The sequence below is a fragment of the Schistocerca cancellata genome, chromosome 6 (assembly GCF_023864275.1).
Source record: "Schistocerca cancellata isolate TAMUIC-IGC-003103 chromosome 6, iqSchCanc2.1, whole genome shotgun sequence".
In the NCBI taxonomy this organism is placed as follows: Eukaryota; Metazoa; Arthropoda; class Insecta; order Orthoptera; family Acrididae; genus Schistocerca; species Schistocerca cancellata.
Genome location: NC_064631.1, coordinates 402,080,917 through 402,096,441, shown reverse-complemented (window position 1 = coordinate 402,096,441; position 15,525 = coordinate 402,080,917).

Genomic DNA, 15,525 nt, shown 5'->3' with positions numbered 1-15,525 from the left:
ACTCGCTGTTACAGCTACTCCCAGCGGAAACATCACCTGCTATTCCGCGCACGAGTCGCTTATCCCACATATGGTTCCTGAATCACTTCGGGAATCAACCCGAAACGCAAAGTATGTTTGGCCTCGCTGCCTGTTATTACAACTGTGCGGAATGCTTTTCTAATTGTAAATCCCTGTCTGTGATATAACATCGCCAGTCAGCCCATGGGCACATGCTGACGAATGTAGATGTCATTTATAACAAAGCTACTAAGACAGGCAGGACAATTGTTAGGTGTTTTGGTTTTATTAGCGATTACTATCTTTAGAATAACTTTCCTCATTTTGAGAATACACCCACATACTACTGTTCATATAAGATATACCAAATTTGATGTATACTTCTGGTGAATTAAATTATAATGAATATCATTTTGTCTTCTTACGAGACTCCGCCCTTCCAGAACATTTCTTAATTGATATTGACAATCTCGTCCTCCTCCGCACTTACAGAATCCACTCATGAGAACAAACCGGTCTCTGACATAACACATGTATGGAGACATTATCGGCCCATGTCTCTGCACACACCTTTAGACACACACACAACTTTAAAGCCACGCAACAGTTCCTCATCCTGTGCGCGGCTTAGACAGCACTAGGCAGCACTGTACGGTCCCGTGTAAAATTAAGCGGGTCTAATGCTTCTTGATAGCTGAAGATAGCAAAACCAAAGCAGAAATTTTAAATTCCCCGTTTAAGAAATCGTTCACGCAGGAGAATCGTACAAACATTCCGTCGTTTGACTACCGCACTGAGTCCCATATGGACGACATAGTAATAAGCATCCAAGGCGTACACAAACAATTGCAATAGTTGAAAACAAATAAGTCACCCAGTCCAAATGGAATTCGAATTCGATTTTACAGACAGTTCTCTACAGCAATGGCCCGTTACTTATCTTGCATTTATCGAGAATCTCTCGTCCAGTGCAGAGTCCCAAGCACCTGGAAAAAAGCGCAGGAGACTCCTGTAATAAGAAGGACAAAAGAATGGACCCGCAGAGTAACAGACTAATATGCTTAACATCGATTTATTGCAGAGTCTTGAACATATTCTGAGTCTGAATGCAATAAAGTTCCTAGAGACCAAAAAGTTGAGTCTGCAAATCAGAAAGTTTTCAGAAAGCATCGATCGTTTGAAACTCAGTTTGCCCTTTCCTCATATTATATACAGAGGGGTCCAAAAAAATGTATCCATTGTTTAAAAAGTCGATAACTGGCAAACTAGCTGACAGAGTTGTCTCATCTTTGGTAGGGTAATAGTTTGTAGTTCCGGCAATCGCAACACAAACGTTGTATTGCGTTGTTTTTTTTTTTTTTGTCAGATGACAGTCGCCCGATAGTCAGTGTTTTGTTCTTCGTTGCACCTAGTTACTCGAGTAAACATGGCTGGCACAAGGCTTACATTCGATGAAAGGAAGTCAGTTTTGAAGTGGTATTTTAAGTACGAAAACATTAATGAGGTTCAACGACAATGGCGAAATGAGTATCAAACAGAGTCACCGACACTTTTAACGATTCGTCGCAGTCGAGACAAATTTGAAGCCGAAGGCTGTGTTAAAGATGTACACAAACAACTATCTGGACGACATGTAACAGTAACAAGTCCATCTAACTCCCGTCGTGTGTTACAAAAATTCACTCGCTCACCACAGAAGTCTGTGAGACAGTGTGCCCGTGAAACTGGACTGAGTCGCTCAAGTGTTCGGCGAATTTTGAACACAGCAAAGTGGAAGTGCTACATCACACGATTGCTACACGCAATGAACGAGGACCATCCAAATCGAAGAATGGAGTACTGCGAGTGGTTTACTAACATGGTGCGCAACGATCAAGAGTTTGCAGAGATGATTGTGTGATCTGATGAGGCACAGTTCAAACTCAATGGTACAGTAAATCGCCACAATTGCATCTACTGGGCCGCCGAAAATCCGAACGTCCGTGTAGACAAAGCCGTGAATTTGCCAGGAGTGAATGTGTGGTGTGGGTTGTCTTATCGGGGCTTGATTGGGCCATTCGTCTTTGACGGCACAGTTACCGGTGAGGTGTACCTTCAGAAGCTTCAGACATCCATTTTACCTGCCATCCGAGACTTGTATGGAGACGGAAGAGTTTACCTTCAACAAGATGGTGCCCCAGCCCAGTACCAAAATCGTGTTAGGGCGTATCTCGACGAAAATCTACCAGGAAGATGGATAGGCCTTAGAGGCGCCGTGGAGTATCCACCACGTTCCCCAGACCTAACTCCTCTGGACTTTTACTTGTGGGGAACACTAAAGGACGTCGTGTATCGACAAAAGCCACGCACATTGGATGAACTTCGAGAATCCATCGTACATTCATGTGCAAATATCCAACTGAACACTTTGCAGTCAGTAGCTTGTGCTGCAGTTCGGCGGTATCGTTTTTGTGTGAGTGTTAATGGTGACCATTTCGAAGTTGGACTTCAAGCTACTCTTCCACCAAAAATGAGACAACTCCCTCAATTAGTTTGCAAGTTATGGACTTTTAAACAGTGGATTCATTTTTTTTGGACCCCTCTGTATTGCGAACAATGAATGAAAGGCAACAGGCGAACTCCGTATTTCTAGATTTCCAGAAAGCATTTGACATGGTGCCCGACTGCAAACTGTTAATGAACGTACGAGCATTTGGAATAGGTTCCCAGATACGGGAGTGGTTCGAACACTTCTTAAGCAATAGAATCCAGTGTGTTGTCCTCGAGAGCGAGAGTTCAGAGACATGGGCATCGGCAGGAGTGCCCCAGGGAAGTGTGATAGAACAGCTGCGCTGGCGGGCTGTTGCGTTGTTAGCTCATGATGTTGTGGTGTACGTGAAAGTGTCGAAGATGAGTCACTGTAGGAGGATACAAGCTGACTCAGACAAAATTTCTAGTGGGTGTGATATAGGACAGCTGGCTCTAAATGTTGAAAAATGTAAGTTAATGCAGATGAGTAGGGAGAACAAAAATTCAGAAACAGCATCAGTAGTGCCCTGCTTGACACAGCCACATCGTTTAAATGTCTGGCCGTTGGGTTGCAAGGCGATATGAAATGGAACGAAAATCTGAATATTCACGTGGGGAAGGCAAATGGTGTACTTTGGTTTATTGGGAGAATTTTCGAAAAGTGTGGATCGTGTGTAAAGGAGACCACATATAGCAAGCTTGTGCGACCTCTTCTTGAGTATTGCTTGAGTGTTTGGGATCCGGTCAAGGTCTGATTAAAGGAACTCATCGGAGCAATTCAGAGACACAGTAATAGATTTGTTACCGGTAGTTTCGAACAAGACTCATAAGTTACGGAGATGCTTTGGGAACTCAACTGGGAAACGGTGGAGGGAATTCGACGTACTATTCGAGAAACACTATAGAGAAAATTTAGAGGACCAACATTTGAAGCTGACTCCAGAACGATCCTACTGCTGTTAACATACATTTCTCGTAAAGACTACGAAGATAACATGTGGGGAATTAGGGCTCATATGGAGACATATAGATGGTCGTTTTTCGCTCGAATGCAGCACCTTGACAACTTGGCGACAAAGCAAGAATAGTGTTTTTGGGTGTTGGAATATGACAGACGTTTATCTATTACAACAGCGCAGCTTGTATTCAGAAGGAATTACGGAAAATCCTCTGAAATTGTGCTGTATGAAGGAAATTCGCCGAAGGTGAATGCTTACTGTGCAATATCAAAAACGAAGCTGTATTGGCCGTTTTTCTGTTGTGATGAGACTGTGACGGGTATCTTTTATATCTTTTACCTTGATATGCTTCAGTTTGAAACGTTCTGTGTGTAACGTTCTTCAGTACGAATGAAATAATAAACTTTACGATACGTCGAATGAAGTCAGATCTGTGGAATGGATAAAGAACTCGAATTGTCATGTGGCGTGCTGTAACTGCTAGTGGAGCGCTTACTCTGTGTTATTGTTAGCAAAACTTTACACGAATCGATTGGGCAATGCAACTCCCAATACCAATAACGAAATACAGTCACTGCAAAATGCATTCAGCCCATTACGCATTGAATCATCTGGCCCTGTTCAAAACTGGTAACTTTGGTCCCTGTGCACATAACAAATAAAGTATCTTACCTCTAGAGCAGCTACGGTGGAACGCGATGTATTCTGTTCTCTCATAAAAAAAATGAGTGCTAGCTACAAGCTCAGCGGTGTACAATGCTGGCCATAATACTCGAAATGCACATGAAATTCTTTTGGCTGATAAACGAAAACATTTAAGAAAATCCTACTTCCTTAAAAAAATTTATGACCTGCACTGGGAGGCAGTACTGATTATGGTGAATTATTAACTCTCAGTTGTTTTTTTTCTTTTTAGCAAAGTTACATTGCAAGTTAAGTTTGTGTTTTCAAAAACATCTGACAATTGAAGTTACATTACTCACAACTGATTCACAAACAATGAGATCTAAACAGCAAGTATTATCTAACGTCGTTACTCCAACAAAAATGCAAATCATCAAATTACACATGGCTCTGTTAACAAATCTTAAAAGCATTACAAAAATGAAATATCTAACTAGTCTTTTTCTCAACAATTACGAATTATCAGCCAACTCTTCTATACTAACCCGCTGGCAAAAACAGATATCATAAATATTGAACATCTTTACCTTATTTGCGTGAAGACTTCTGCTTCCGTGTTCAACAATACTGACATACCTGTTGTTGCTGTGGTCTTCAGTCCTGAGACTGGTTTGATGCAGCTATCCATGCTACTCTATCCTGTGCAAGCTTCTTCATCTCCCAGTACTTACTGCAACCTACATCCTTGTGAATCTATTTAGCGTATTCATCTCTTGGTCACCCTCTACGATTTTTACCCTCCACGCTGCCCTCCAATGCTACATTTGTGATCCCTTGATGCCTCAGAACGTGTCCTACCAACCGGTCCCTTCTTCTTGTCAAGTTGTGCCGCAAACTCCTCTTCTCCCCAATTCTATTCAATACCTCCTCATTAGTTATGTGATCTACCCATCTAATCTTCAGTATTCTTCTGTAGCACCACATTTCGAAAGCTTCTATTCTCTTCTTGTCCAAACTATTTATCGTCCATGTTTCACTTCCATAAATGGCTACACTCCACACAAATACTTTCAGAAACGACTTCCTGACACTTAAATCTATACTCGATGTTAACAAATTTCTCTTCTTCAGAAACGCTTTCCTTGCCATTGCCAGTCTACATTTTATACCCTCTCTACTTCGATCATCATCAGTTATTTTGCTCCCCAAATAGCAATACTCCTTTACTACTTTAAGTGTCTCATTTCCTAATCTAATTCCCTCAGCATCACCCGACTTAATTCGACTACATTCCATTATCCTCGTTTTGCTTTTGTTGATGTTCATCTTATATCCTCCCTTCATGACACTGTCCATTCCGTTAAATTGCTCTTGCAAGTCCTTTGCTGTCTCTGACATAATTGCAATGTCACTGACATACCTGCATTACACTGACATACCTGCATTAATATAACTCTTGGTGGCTTCACACAGCACACCACCGAAACTTCCTACTCCATCGTCTTTCCCTCACACACACCTGCCTACAACAGTGCTCCCAGCGCTCTCTTACTCCAATACTAGCAGTATCTTTGGCCCTGCGCACAGTCAGCGATCCGCATTATCGAGCCTATCAGAGACATTCATCGTTTATAGTATACTAGTTCCATTTTAAATTATTAATATTCTTATCTTATTCTGGTGCCACATACAAGTGTGCCCCCATATACTTATTTCAAGTTCTGATTAGTTCCATAAATGATTTCTGATTCTGAGAATTTCACCATTGAGTAAGGCGAGGCATCCCCCTATTTATGTTCGTCGCTCCCTAAACGACGAAGTTCCGCATCAGTGGTTTGAGAACTGGTGTGGTGACGCCAGTTACAGGCCCCACGACCAGCTCAAAGAAACGGAGTAATAACAACATGTAGCGTTGCTCTTGGGGGACGAAAAAAAAATTTCTTTTTTACTTTTTTTTATGTCGAAAAGGTGAATATTTTGGTGGGCCACTTGGCAACAGAATCAGGGATTTATTACGCTATTATAATAACATACGTTGACCATTATATACCTGAATAAGAGCAGCATATTGATATATATATATTTGAGATCGTTCGGAAGAAACATTATCATTTCTGTGCATTTTTATAGTCGCGATGTAGTCATACCCGGATCAACACTAAGGGACCAGAAGATTTATAGACTTTTAAAAAAAATGCAACACTACACAAAAAAGTTGGTTCAGAAATAATAGGAAAACGATAATGTTCCCTCTGCCTCATGCTGCGTTCTGCCCATCAGCGTGATCGTAATTTCTGATGATGAAGTAACACAAACAATAATTATCATTCAGTTAATTAAGGAGATGGAATCATCAAGGTTAATTTACGAAAATAAGCACACTTATCTTTAACACACGTTTTTTAATGCTACGTACCTTTTCAGATTAAATTACAATAGATGACCATTGTGGTTAGATACTTTATACATAACAGTCAAAATGTCCTCTTGACTCTGTCTGTTCGATATCAGTTACAAGAAACTACATGTTTTCTGATTGGAAAAAATAACAATTAGCATATTCACTCAATACTTTCACATAGAATATAAAATACAGTTGCGGAACGCAGCAAGTCCGCGTCCGCCTCTCATGGAATACAAACAGTAAAAGGTGAGGCGCCGAAAACCTCACTTGTCTTGAAACAACAGCATTCTTTTTTACACCATTAATCGATACATGTACATAGAGATTTACTGGCACCGCGCAAGAACGGCAAAGATAAAGAATAATAGATTCTGTCGCTGCTATGCGATGGTTCATTTCTTTTACTTTACAATTGTTCGATAACTTTAGGCCATCATGCGTTTACTATTGAGCGTATATTAATGTTTGTGAGGCGAAAATTACTAATATTACAAACAGAGACAGCGGACACGTAGCCGTCAGTAGGCTGTGACGTAGCAGCTACGCTGCGTTGTTTAATCTGCTTTTTTGTCCAAAAAGATGTAAGCGAGAGTACTCCGATAACAATGGGCAGACGTCAAAGCGATCTGTGTACAAGGCTATGAGTCACATAGCGTGAATAGCTTCACTGGTTGACGTGGTCGAAAGTATTACGAGGGTGCCAACAAGAACTTAGTCAAAGAGGGGAGGGGATCCAGTGGCTTGACTCCACCCCATGTCACCCAAAGGAGATCACACACGACGTAGCAGCCGTGTACTTAAATCCGAAGTTTTAAGGTGCAATAGAAAAGTTTTGGTATGCGGTCGTTGCTGCAGGGTATACACAAAGTAACACGATTGCGATGCGTGTTTATTAGCACCGTCATATTGGTAAGGGATGACTCTGGCGTTCGTGTATTTTCTGGGTGCGTAACGTAAATGCAGAAACGTGAACTACTGCAACGTTATTAAAAAATGCGTCCGAACACGACCAACGTGCTGTTAGTCTTTTCTTTGCTGCTGAGTAACAGAGACTGGTAGACAACCATCGGAGAATGAAAAACGTGTTTGACGCAGCATCTCTGTCGGAAACCACGGTTGTGGAAGGGGTGCTGAAGCTTCACGTTAGCGCTCGTCACCATATCGCAAATATCGTAACGAAGAAGTTAGGCAAGCTCAAGTGGGCGACACTCGAGGACCAGCCTATAGTTCTCTCCTCATGCCTTTATATAACCTTCGGGCCCTTAAGAAAGACCTTGAAGGGTCGACGATTCCTGTGGGACGGGGAGGTGCAGCAGACAGCTGCGGACTTCTTAACGCAGCAGGATACGGAGTTTCACAAAACGGGCATCTTCAACCTGGTGCTTTGGTGTGATGGTTGCCTCGGTGTTCAGGGCCATGTTGCCTGAGTGGCATACCTATTCTGGACCGTACGGCCATCGAACGGAAACTTTTTTTATCACCTCTTATACTTTTATTTTCAATCATACGACGAAAAAGGCATACGCACTATCGACGGGTAACAAGGCTATCGACAGATTCAATAAAATTAAACTGTCGATATATAGATAGCACTGCGGGCTTTTCCTCGTCCCTGCTTTAGCCAAGGCCAACTACTGTACGTCGTTGGCCTTACTTGAACAAAGTTTTTGTTTTTTTAATCAGTTCAGCTCTTATTTGCACTTTAATTTAATGTAAGTTCTACCGTTTATTATTTTTGTGCTGTCTGCTGTTCTGACAGTTTTTAATTATATATATGTTTGTAACAAGAAAGAAGAAAATCAGCTTTTGATTCGTACACTAGCATTACGACGGGTTAAAAATATGTATGCACTACTGTAATAGCATAATCAGCTGTCTGTAACAGATTAATTAGGTGGACTGATAAGGTAAGGAATGAGGAGGTTCTACGCAGAATCGGAGAGGAAAGGAATATGTGGAAAACACTGATAAGGAGAAGGGACAGAATGATAGGACATCTGCTAAGACATGAGGGAATGACTTCCATGGTACTAGAGGGACCTGTAGAGGGCAAAAACTCTAGAGGAAGACAGAGATTGGAATACGTCAAGCAAATAATTGAGGACGTAGGTTACAAGTGCTACTCTGAGATGAAGAGGTTAGCACAGGAAAGGAATTCGTGGCGGGCCGCATCAAACCAGTCAGTAGACTGATGAAAAAAAAAAAAAAACAGATTAATGTTAAGAATGGAGTCGCTTTTTGGAGAATGGTAGTACTTAGGAGTTGAAATATTTCGGTTTTTCATAAGGCAGCGGAGCGGTGAACATCATAGCAAATAACATTAAACTGAAATCAGTCCATAAAAATACTCTTGGATTTGGCTGTGTTAAACAGAAATTTCGTTGATCAACAAAAATATAGACCATATGGCGTTGGTTGCATTTCTTTACAAATTTGCTCACAATTCTGTCATTATGAGCCCAAATCTAGTCATCCAGGCGGTACTGAGTTACGAAAACCGGTTCCCATACGGAACGATGTGAAAGGGTCTGAGGAGAGAGGAACGGGTATGTAGTAACACATTGTATAGTTAGTTTCTAAAAGATTTTTTTGAGCGGGCTGCATGAATTTGTCCTTTCTGACTGCACCCTGATTCCCCCTTCTCTTTCATCCAGTATCTGTTTAAGCTCTTGAAATACTATAATAACTGAAACCACGAATTCCCTGCACAATTAAATCTTAAAATGCATGCATTCATACACTATTATGTGACGGAACATGCACAATAAAAGGAAAAACATGCAATATAAATTGCACCTTTTGTTTTAATGCATTTTATTTTCTTTGAAAACAATGTACAACAACCAGTTTTTCACATCTCGACCAATGTTTTGCACTTTGAGGTGGTCAGCTAGCAATCCCTGGATTCGGAGGCGAGGTGGTTCGAATCCATCCGCCGGCAACTGTGAATACGGTTTACTGTGGTTTCCCATTTTCAATTCAGGTAAATGCCGGGACTGGTCCATTACTGTGCAATGTCTTATTCGTAATATCCTTGCAACAATGAATGTACAAGTTAAAATTCTATTTGTATATAAACGTCATATAAGCGAAAACGTATGTTGTACGTTCTAGAGAAACTTATTAGCATCAGAGGCTATATGACCATATAATCACGGATGTATGAGGTCGCACACATTAGAAATGAAGTTGAAATTAATGTGTGAATCAATGTTAAGATTCCAGAACTGTAGCTCATAGTACCGGTGTATTTCGTTTTGTTTTATAGATAAATTTATTTGCTAAATTGACTGTTGACATTGTAAATTTAAAAAATATTCTTCATCACTTAAAGAAGTTTAAGAATTTTAATGAAATGAAGGATACTATAATAAAATTTGAAACTGAATTGAGGAACTTGGGATGCTTTGATATGCTGAAGAAATTCTGAGGTGGTTTCAGATAAGTCTTACATTTAAATATAAAACTGTGGGAGGAGATAGTTGTCACTAAAAAGATGTGAACCCATTTAACTTTAAAAGTTTTTCAACCCCGTATTAAGATTCTTCTGCTCTGCCATAACGAACCACATTTTACAAGCTGTGTTTTGTTACCAATGAGGCAGTACAATACACTCGATTTTTAATTCGTTTGGCGACAGAGAGAATTTATCGTATTGTCAAATAAAAAAATATTTTATTTAATTTTATCCATATTCTTCAGTGTTTCTTCCGTGACTGTGCTACTTTCGTAACATAAAGAACAACCAACTTCATTCACAATCGTGATTTTATTCCAATGCACGTTGCATTTCGAGCCCTGGGAACTCATCTTCATGTACTTTAACAGTCTACGTTAAATATTTTTTCTTTTCTGATATTTAGAAAATTCTGATCCTGGTGAGATTACAACTGTATATTACAAAGTGGCACACTGGGAATATATGTTTCCAAATTTAAGACAAATCGAAAAAATTACTTACTGTTTTCAGCAGTGGAAACAAGTTTGTGAAGCACAGTATGAGTAAAGACGTTTGTGTGAATTTATACAGTAATGTATATTCGTGTATATATGCACATTAATATATTTACTCATACTATGCTTCAGAACGATGCATTAACTCTCAGTCACATATGAGTAGATGAGTAAATGTATACGTGCACATAAACATATTTACTCATACTGTGCTTCAAAACAATATATCCATTACTGGAAACAGGAAGTTGTCCTTCGATCTGTCTTATTTAGTAAACTTATATTCACAACTTGCCTCTTTATGACACACCACTATAATCATATCAGGACCATAATTAAGCTAAATCTAACACAAGAAAAAATATGATGTAGACTGTTAAAGCTCCTGAAGATCAATACCTAGGGCTTGAAATGTGTCATACACTGAAATAAAACCACGGTTGTGAATGAAGACAGTATCTTTATTTTACGAAAGAAATATGTAATTGCGCATTTGGGTATATGGTATACCTTTCTTAAGAGGAGCTTTTCCTGTTTAATTTTATAGACCAAACACTACTTGTGTGTAGATTTCTCAAAAGCGAATTATGTACATAAAATTAATAAATAAATGTGTTTTGAGAATAGAACATAAACATGAGCCTTTTTAAGGTCCTCTTCAACAAAATCTGACCCTTACTTTGAGAAAATCCTGGCTACGTTTTAGGTGCCACGTGCCTAGGAAAGTAAAGAGCTTCTTCTAGGTTCTAGAACAAATTATGCGTAGGAATACCTTTTCTGTAGCGTAAGGGAGTGAAATTCCTGCGAGGAAGACCCGTACGACTTTGATGTGCGATATTTCAAGTTGTCGTCATCGAGACAAAATGGTCCCAATTATTCTTAATCCCTCGGCTAAGAAAAATATAATTTAATGATTGTCTAAGAAGGTAACTGAGACAGTGCTTAAGAAAACAATTTGCTCTCTTACATTTCGTATTCTTTCCTTTAGTTTCTAAATTGAGTGAGTGACTGCCTGATAACTCATTTGTGCGGTAGAGTGGAGTTGTACGGTAGAGTGGAGCCACATTAGGGGTAGGGGATCTCGATTCCAGAGAGTCACTTTTGAACCATCACTGAGACCAGATCCATATTTGACCACTCCGCTAAAATGTCCAGTTTACGCGGTCATTAAGTACTTTTCCAAGGGCAAAAGATTTCCGGATACTGCTCCGAATATCTGGAACAGCAGTTGAGCGACAGGCTATTCGACTATTATTACACATGACTAAACGTGTGAGCGAGGAAGTGACTGATTGTGTGGTACAAAGATTCATTAAAGTGTGACAAACCTTAGAACAACGATAGAAGCACGTATCAGTCAAGATGCTGTCTCATCACCATGGTTAAGTGATTTTATGCGTGGCTTGGTGCTGGTGTGAACTTCCGCTATGTCTTCAAAACTACAGCACGTAAGATGGCCGGTTTGTCGAGTGCGTATAACAGATTCCCAATGCATTGCTTCATGCTTGAATGTGTAGGTGAGCGAGTGCAATTGTAGTTTCATTATAAAATGACATGCGTGGCAGTGCAAAATTGACTATTTACGATTGAAACAGGTATCCAGATTCTATGTGTTTCCAGTATAGACGTATTGTTGTAGAAGTGAATAACGTATATCAAATTTATGTAAGTCGTAGGTCCATACTTATAGCGAAGAATAATGCGAACATAAATGGTGGACGTGTCAACATATGGAGCGGAAGGGAAGGCGTTAGGCTGATTCTCTGTCATGTGCCATCGGATTCAGCAATAGGTGCTACTGTATAGCAGCAAATCCCTTGCAGATGTAATATGTGCTTTCTTAGAGGACAATGTGCCTCTCAATTAGATTTCAGTTATCACGGTAGATGCGCTATCTTATTTACAACGAACTTTTTCATTTCCAAAATTACTTCATTTATTTATCTCTTACCACAAGAGATTACAGTGAGTACGTCGAGATCGGAAGAGCAGTTCTACCACTGAGGGCAACATATCTTCGTGAATTATAAAGGTCGTGGTCTATGGTGCTCGCGACACTTAACAAACGTTAGGTGGCCGTTAGACCGCCGCACGCCCAAATTAATGTACTTTGCATGGCACCCCTGCTCTCAAATGACTAACCACTGGCACCGATACATAGCAACAAGAATAAAAATTGTTTTCAATTGTATTACAGCATTTGGTTTAGTCACCTTGGTAGTGAGGTGGAATAAATCTCAGAGTAACAAACATCTCCACCGAGCCTGCTAACTTCCAACGTGGTATGACCGTTCCGGAAAAATTTCCATTATGGTGCAGAAGCACGGGAAAATCTCAGTACTGTCACACCTAACGTAATGCTTGCGCTGTGTCAAAACGCACGGGTTACGTTCGCCCTTACTCGTGCTGAGCATCCTACACGATAACTTAATAATAACACCTGGTGGTTACCGTAATTATACTAAATATACGTGTAAGATGTATTAAGAAAAAAAATATGTTGTAGATGAGCCGCGAACGTCGACGAAAAAACAGGTGGTGAGAGCGCGCGACTACAGCGATGCAATAACTGGCCTTCGCTGAGTTCAGAGATGCTGCCTGAGCGACGTGCAGCCAGCCGCTGTCGTCGAGAACTAACAGCACCAACGAATAACTAATTCATTGTCAAAAGTTTTCGTGGCACTGCGTGTTTGTTCCTTTTAAATGGTTCCTAAGGTATGACATAAAGAGTTAGTTAGTTCCCATGTAGACCTCTAACCGACTAAGTGGATATATCGGTGTGCGTCTAGATCTGAGAGAAGAGCGAACCACTGCGTGATGTAGTGAGGCACCGCAGCTGGCGGTTAGGGCTTGGGAGAGGGAAAGGAGTATCAGTACTTTAATTTGGGTACACTTCGCGGAGGCAGCGTGGCTATTTAATCTGTTAGGTCCCTGCTCATATACGTGGCTGTGACGATTGTTTCCTCCCAACGCTGAGCAACGGAATATACAGAGATTCTGTGGGAATTTCTGTATAGTCGCTGGTGATACTCTGGTTTTGGAAAATTTAGGTGCACGACCTATCAATTGATTGTCGTCTTGTGGTCAGTTTCGGTCGTCATGTTTGCTGTGGTAAATCCAGCGTGAGCCTGGTTAGAGAGAGAAGTAGATTGTAGATGCTGAGTTTTTGGGAATCGGTGGAACCGATATCCTGTCCGTGTTGTACGATTAGAGGTCGTGGCTCGCCCAGAGGTAATTGGGTTGTTAGCCGTTTTGTTGAAGTGGTTTGGTAGTGGTTGGTGTGTGTGTGTCGAGAAGGGAAAGCCTCGAACACATGTTCGTAGTTGATGTTTAAATACCACTATCTTACAGCGGACCAAGAATTGGCTCGAATAATACGAACTGTTTCGCTGTATTGTGATAGAGTGCACCTGTAGTTGAGTGGATAAGCGACGAGGAAATAAAGGAACCGTTTTACAATCAGCACGCAGCTAAACAAAAACTTGATTAGCCAAAGTGACGAGTGGCCAAATTCAAGTAGAGAACTTAGCGGGTCGCGTATTGTCAACGCCAGAAGAGGTTCAGAATTGTTTTACATTGTCACCATAGGTTAGATTTTTTGTTTAATTTGTTTTATTGCTGAATTTCCGTGTTGTGGGGAGTAGTCTTTAATGGCACTCGCTCACTTACGTGAATGAAATTGTATTGATATACCTAGAGAAAATAAATTCAAGTTTCCTTGGGTTAAGATAGACCTTACGTGTATTTAATTAGTATCTGGTGTATATCACGAGAAAAGAACAGGGTGAATTCCAGAGATCTTAATATTGTGTTGCAGGACACAAGTATAAAGTATACGCTGGTACTTGTAAGTTTGCCTAATCAAAAGTTCATTGATTGAGTGTGTGGCGACGTCATTTATCCACTGCGCCAAAAACAGCAGGTGAAAGCAGCAGCTGATAGATATTTATCTTTGCCGTAGTCGGCTTGGTTACGAGTTGTTTATTCTTGTTAGTTTTTGATCTGTGCTTGGAAAATAAAATGTTTCCTCATCTCATGAAAAAGCTGTTACTTCATAAAATATAAAGGCTCCCATAGTGGTGACCCCGAGGTGATCGTAGCAGAAGCATAAAGAAAATATATATACCGACGAGAATAATGAATTCAGAGACAAAAGCATGGGGCAGTGGAATCAAGATTGAAGACTACAGTCTGTTCGACCAAGGATCGCGGTCCACGCCCTTTGATTCGCCACAAAACGGAACGACAGATGTTTACGCAAAAGATGGGAGTACCTACGCGTGTTAAGCTTTCCGCGTTCTGGCCGACGCGCCCCCAGCTTTGGTTTACGCAGGCTGAATGCATATTTCGGCAGCGTGGGGTGTCTAACAACACTGACAAATTTAGTATAGTGGTTTCACATCTAATTTTAGAAGTGATAGAGCAAGTAGAAGAAACCTTGTCGCAACAAAATTACTTTGTGCTAAAGGAAGCTCTCATACAGCATTATACGTTGTCACCAGATTTGCGACTACAAAAAATTTTCGCATACGAAGATTTGGGCGACAAGACTCCGTCACAAGTACTCAAAGCCTTACGTACATTAGCCGGCCAGGAACTCCTACCTGAAGAGTCTTTACGTCTAATATGGCTTCGTAAACTTCCTGCCAACATCCGTGCCGTCATTGCAGCAGAAACAGACTTACCATTGCAAGTCTTAGCAAAAAAGGCAGACACCATCGCAAACACCTTAACCGAAGTTTCTGCGTGTTCCGAATTCAACTACAGCCAGGATAGAAGCCCAAGAACGTGTAGTGTGATGGAATCTGACGTCAGTGAGCCAGGAACATGCAATAATACTTCCCAACAATAGTGCTCATCGACCGAACCCACCATACAGCAACTGGCAGCACAAGTGGCAAAACTCAACGTGCAAGTAACTTCACACCACCAGCAGCTACGAAGTCGCAGTTGGAAAAGACGAAGAAATGCTATCCAACAGGATTTGACAGATCAATGGTGCTGGTACCACAGACGCTTCGGTAACACTGCCCGACAATGTATTCAACCCTGCAGCTACCCAAACTTAAAAGGCGG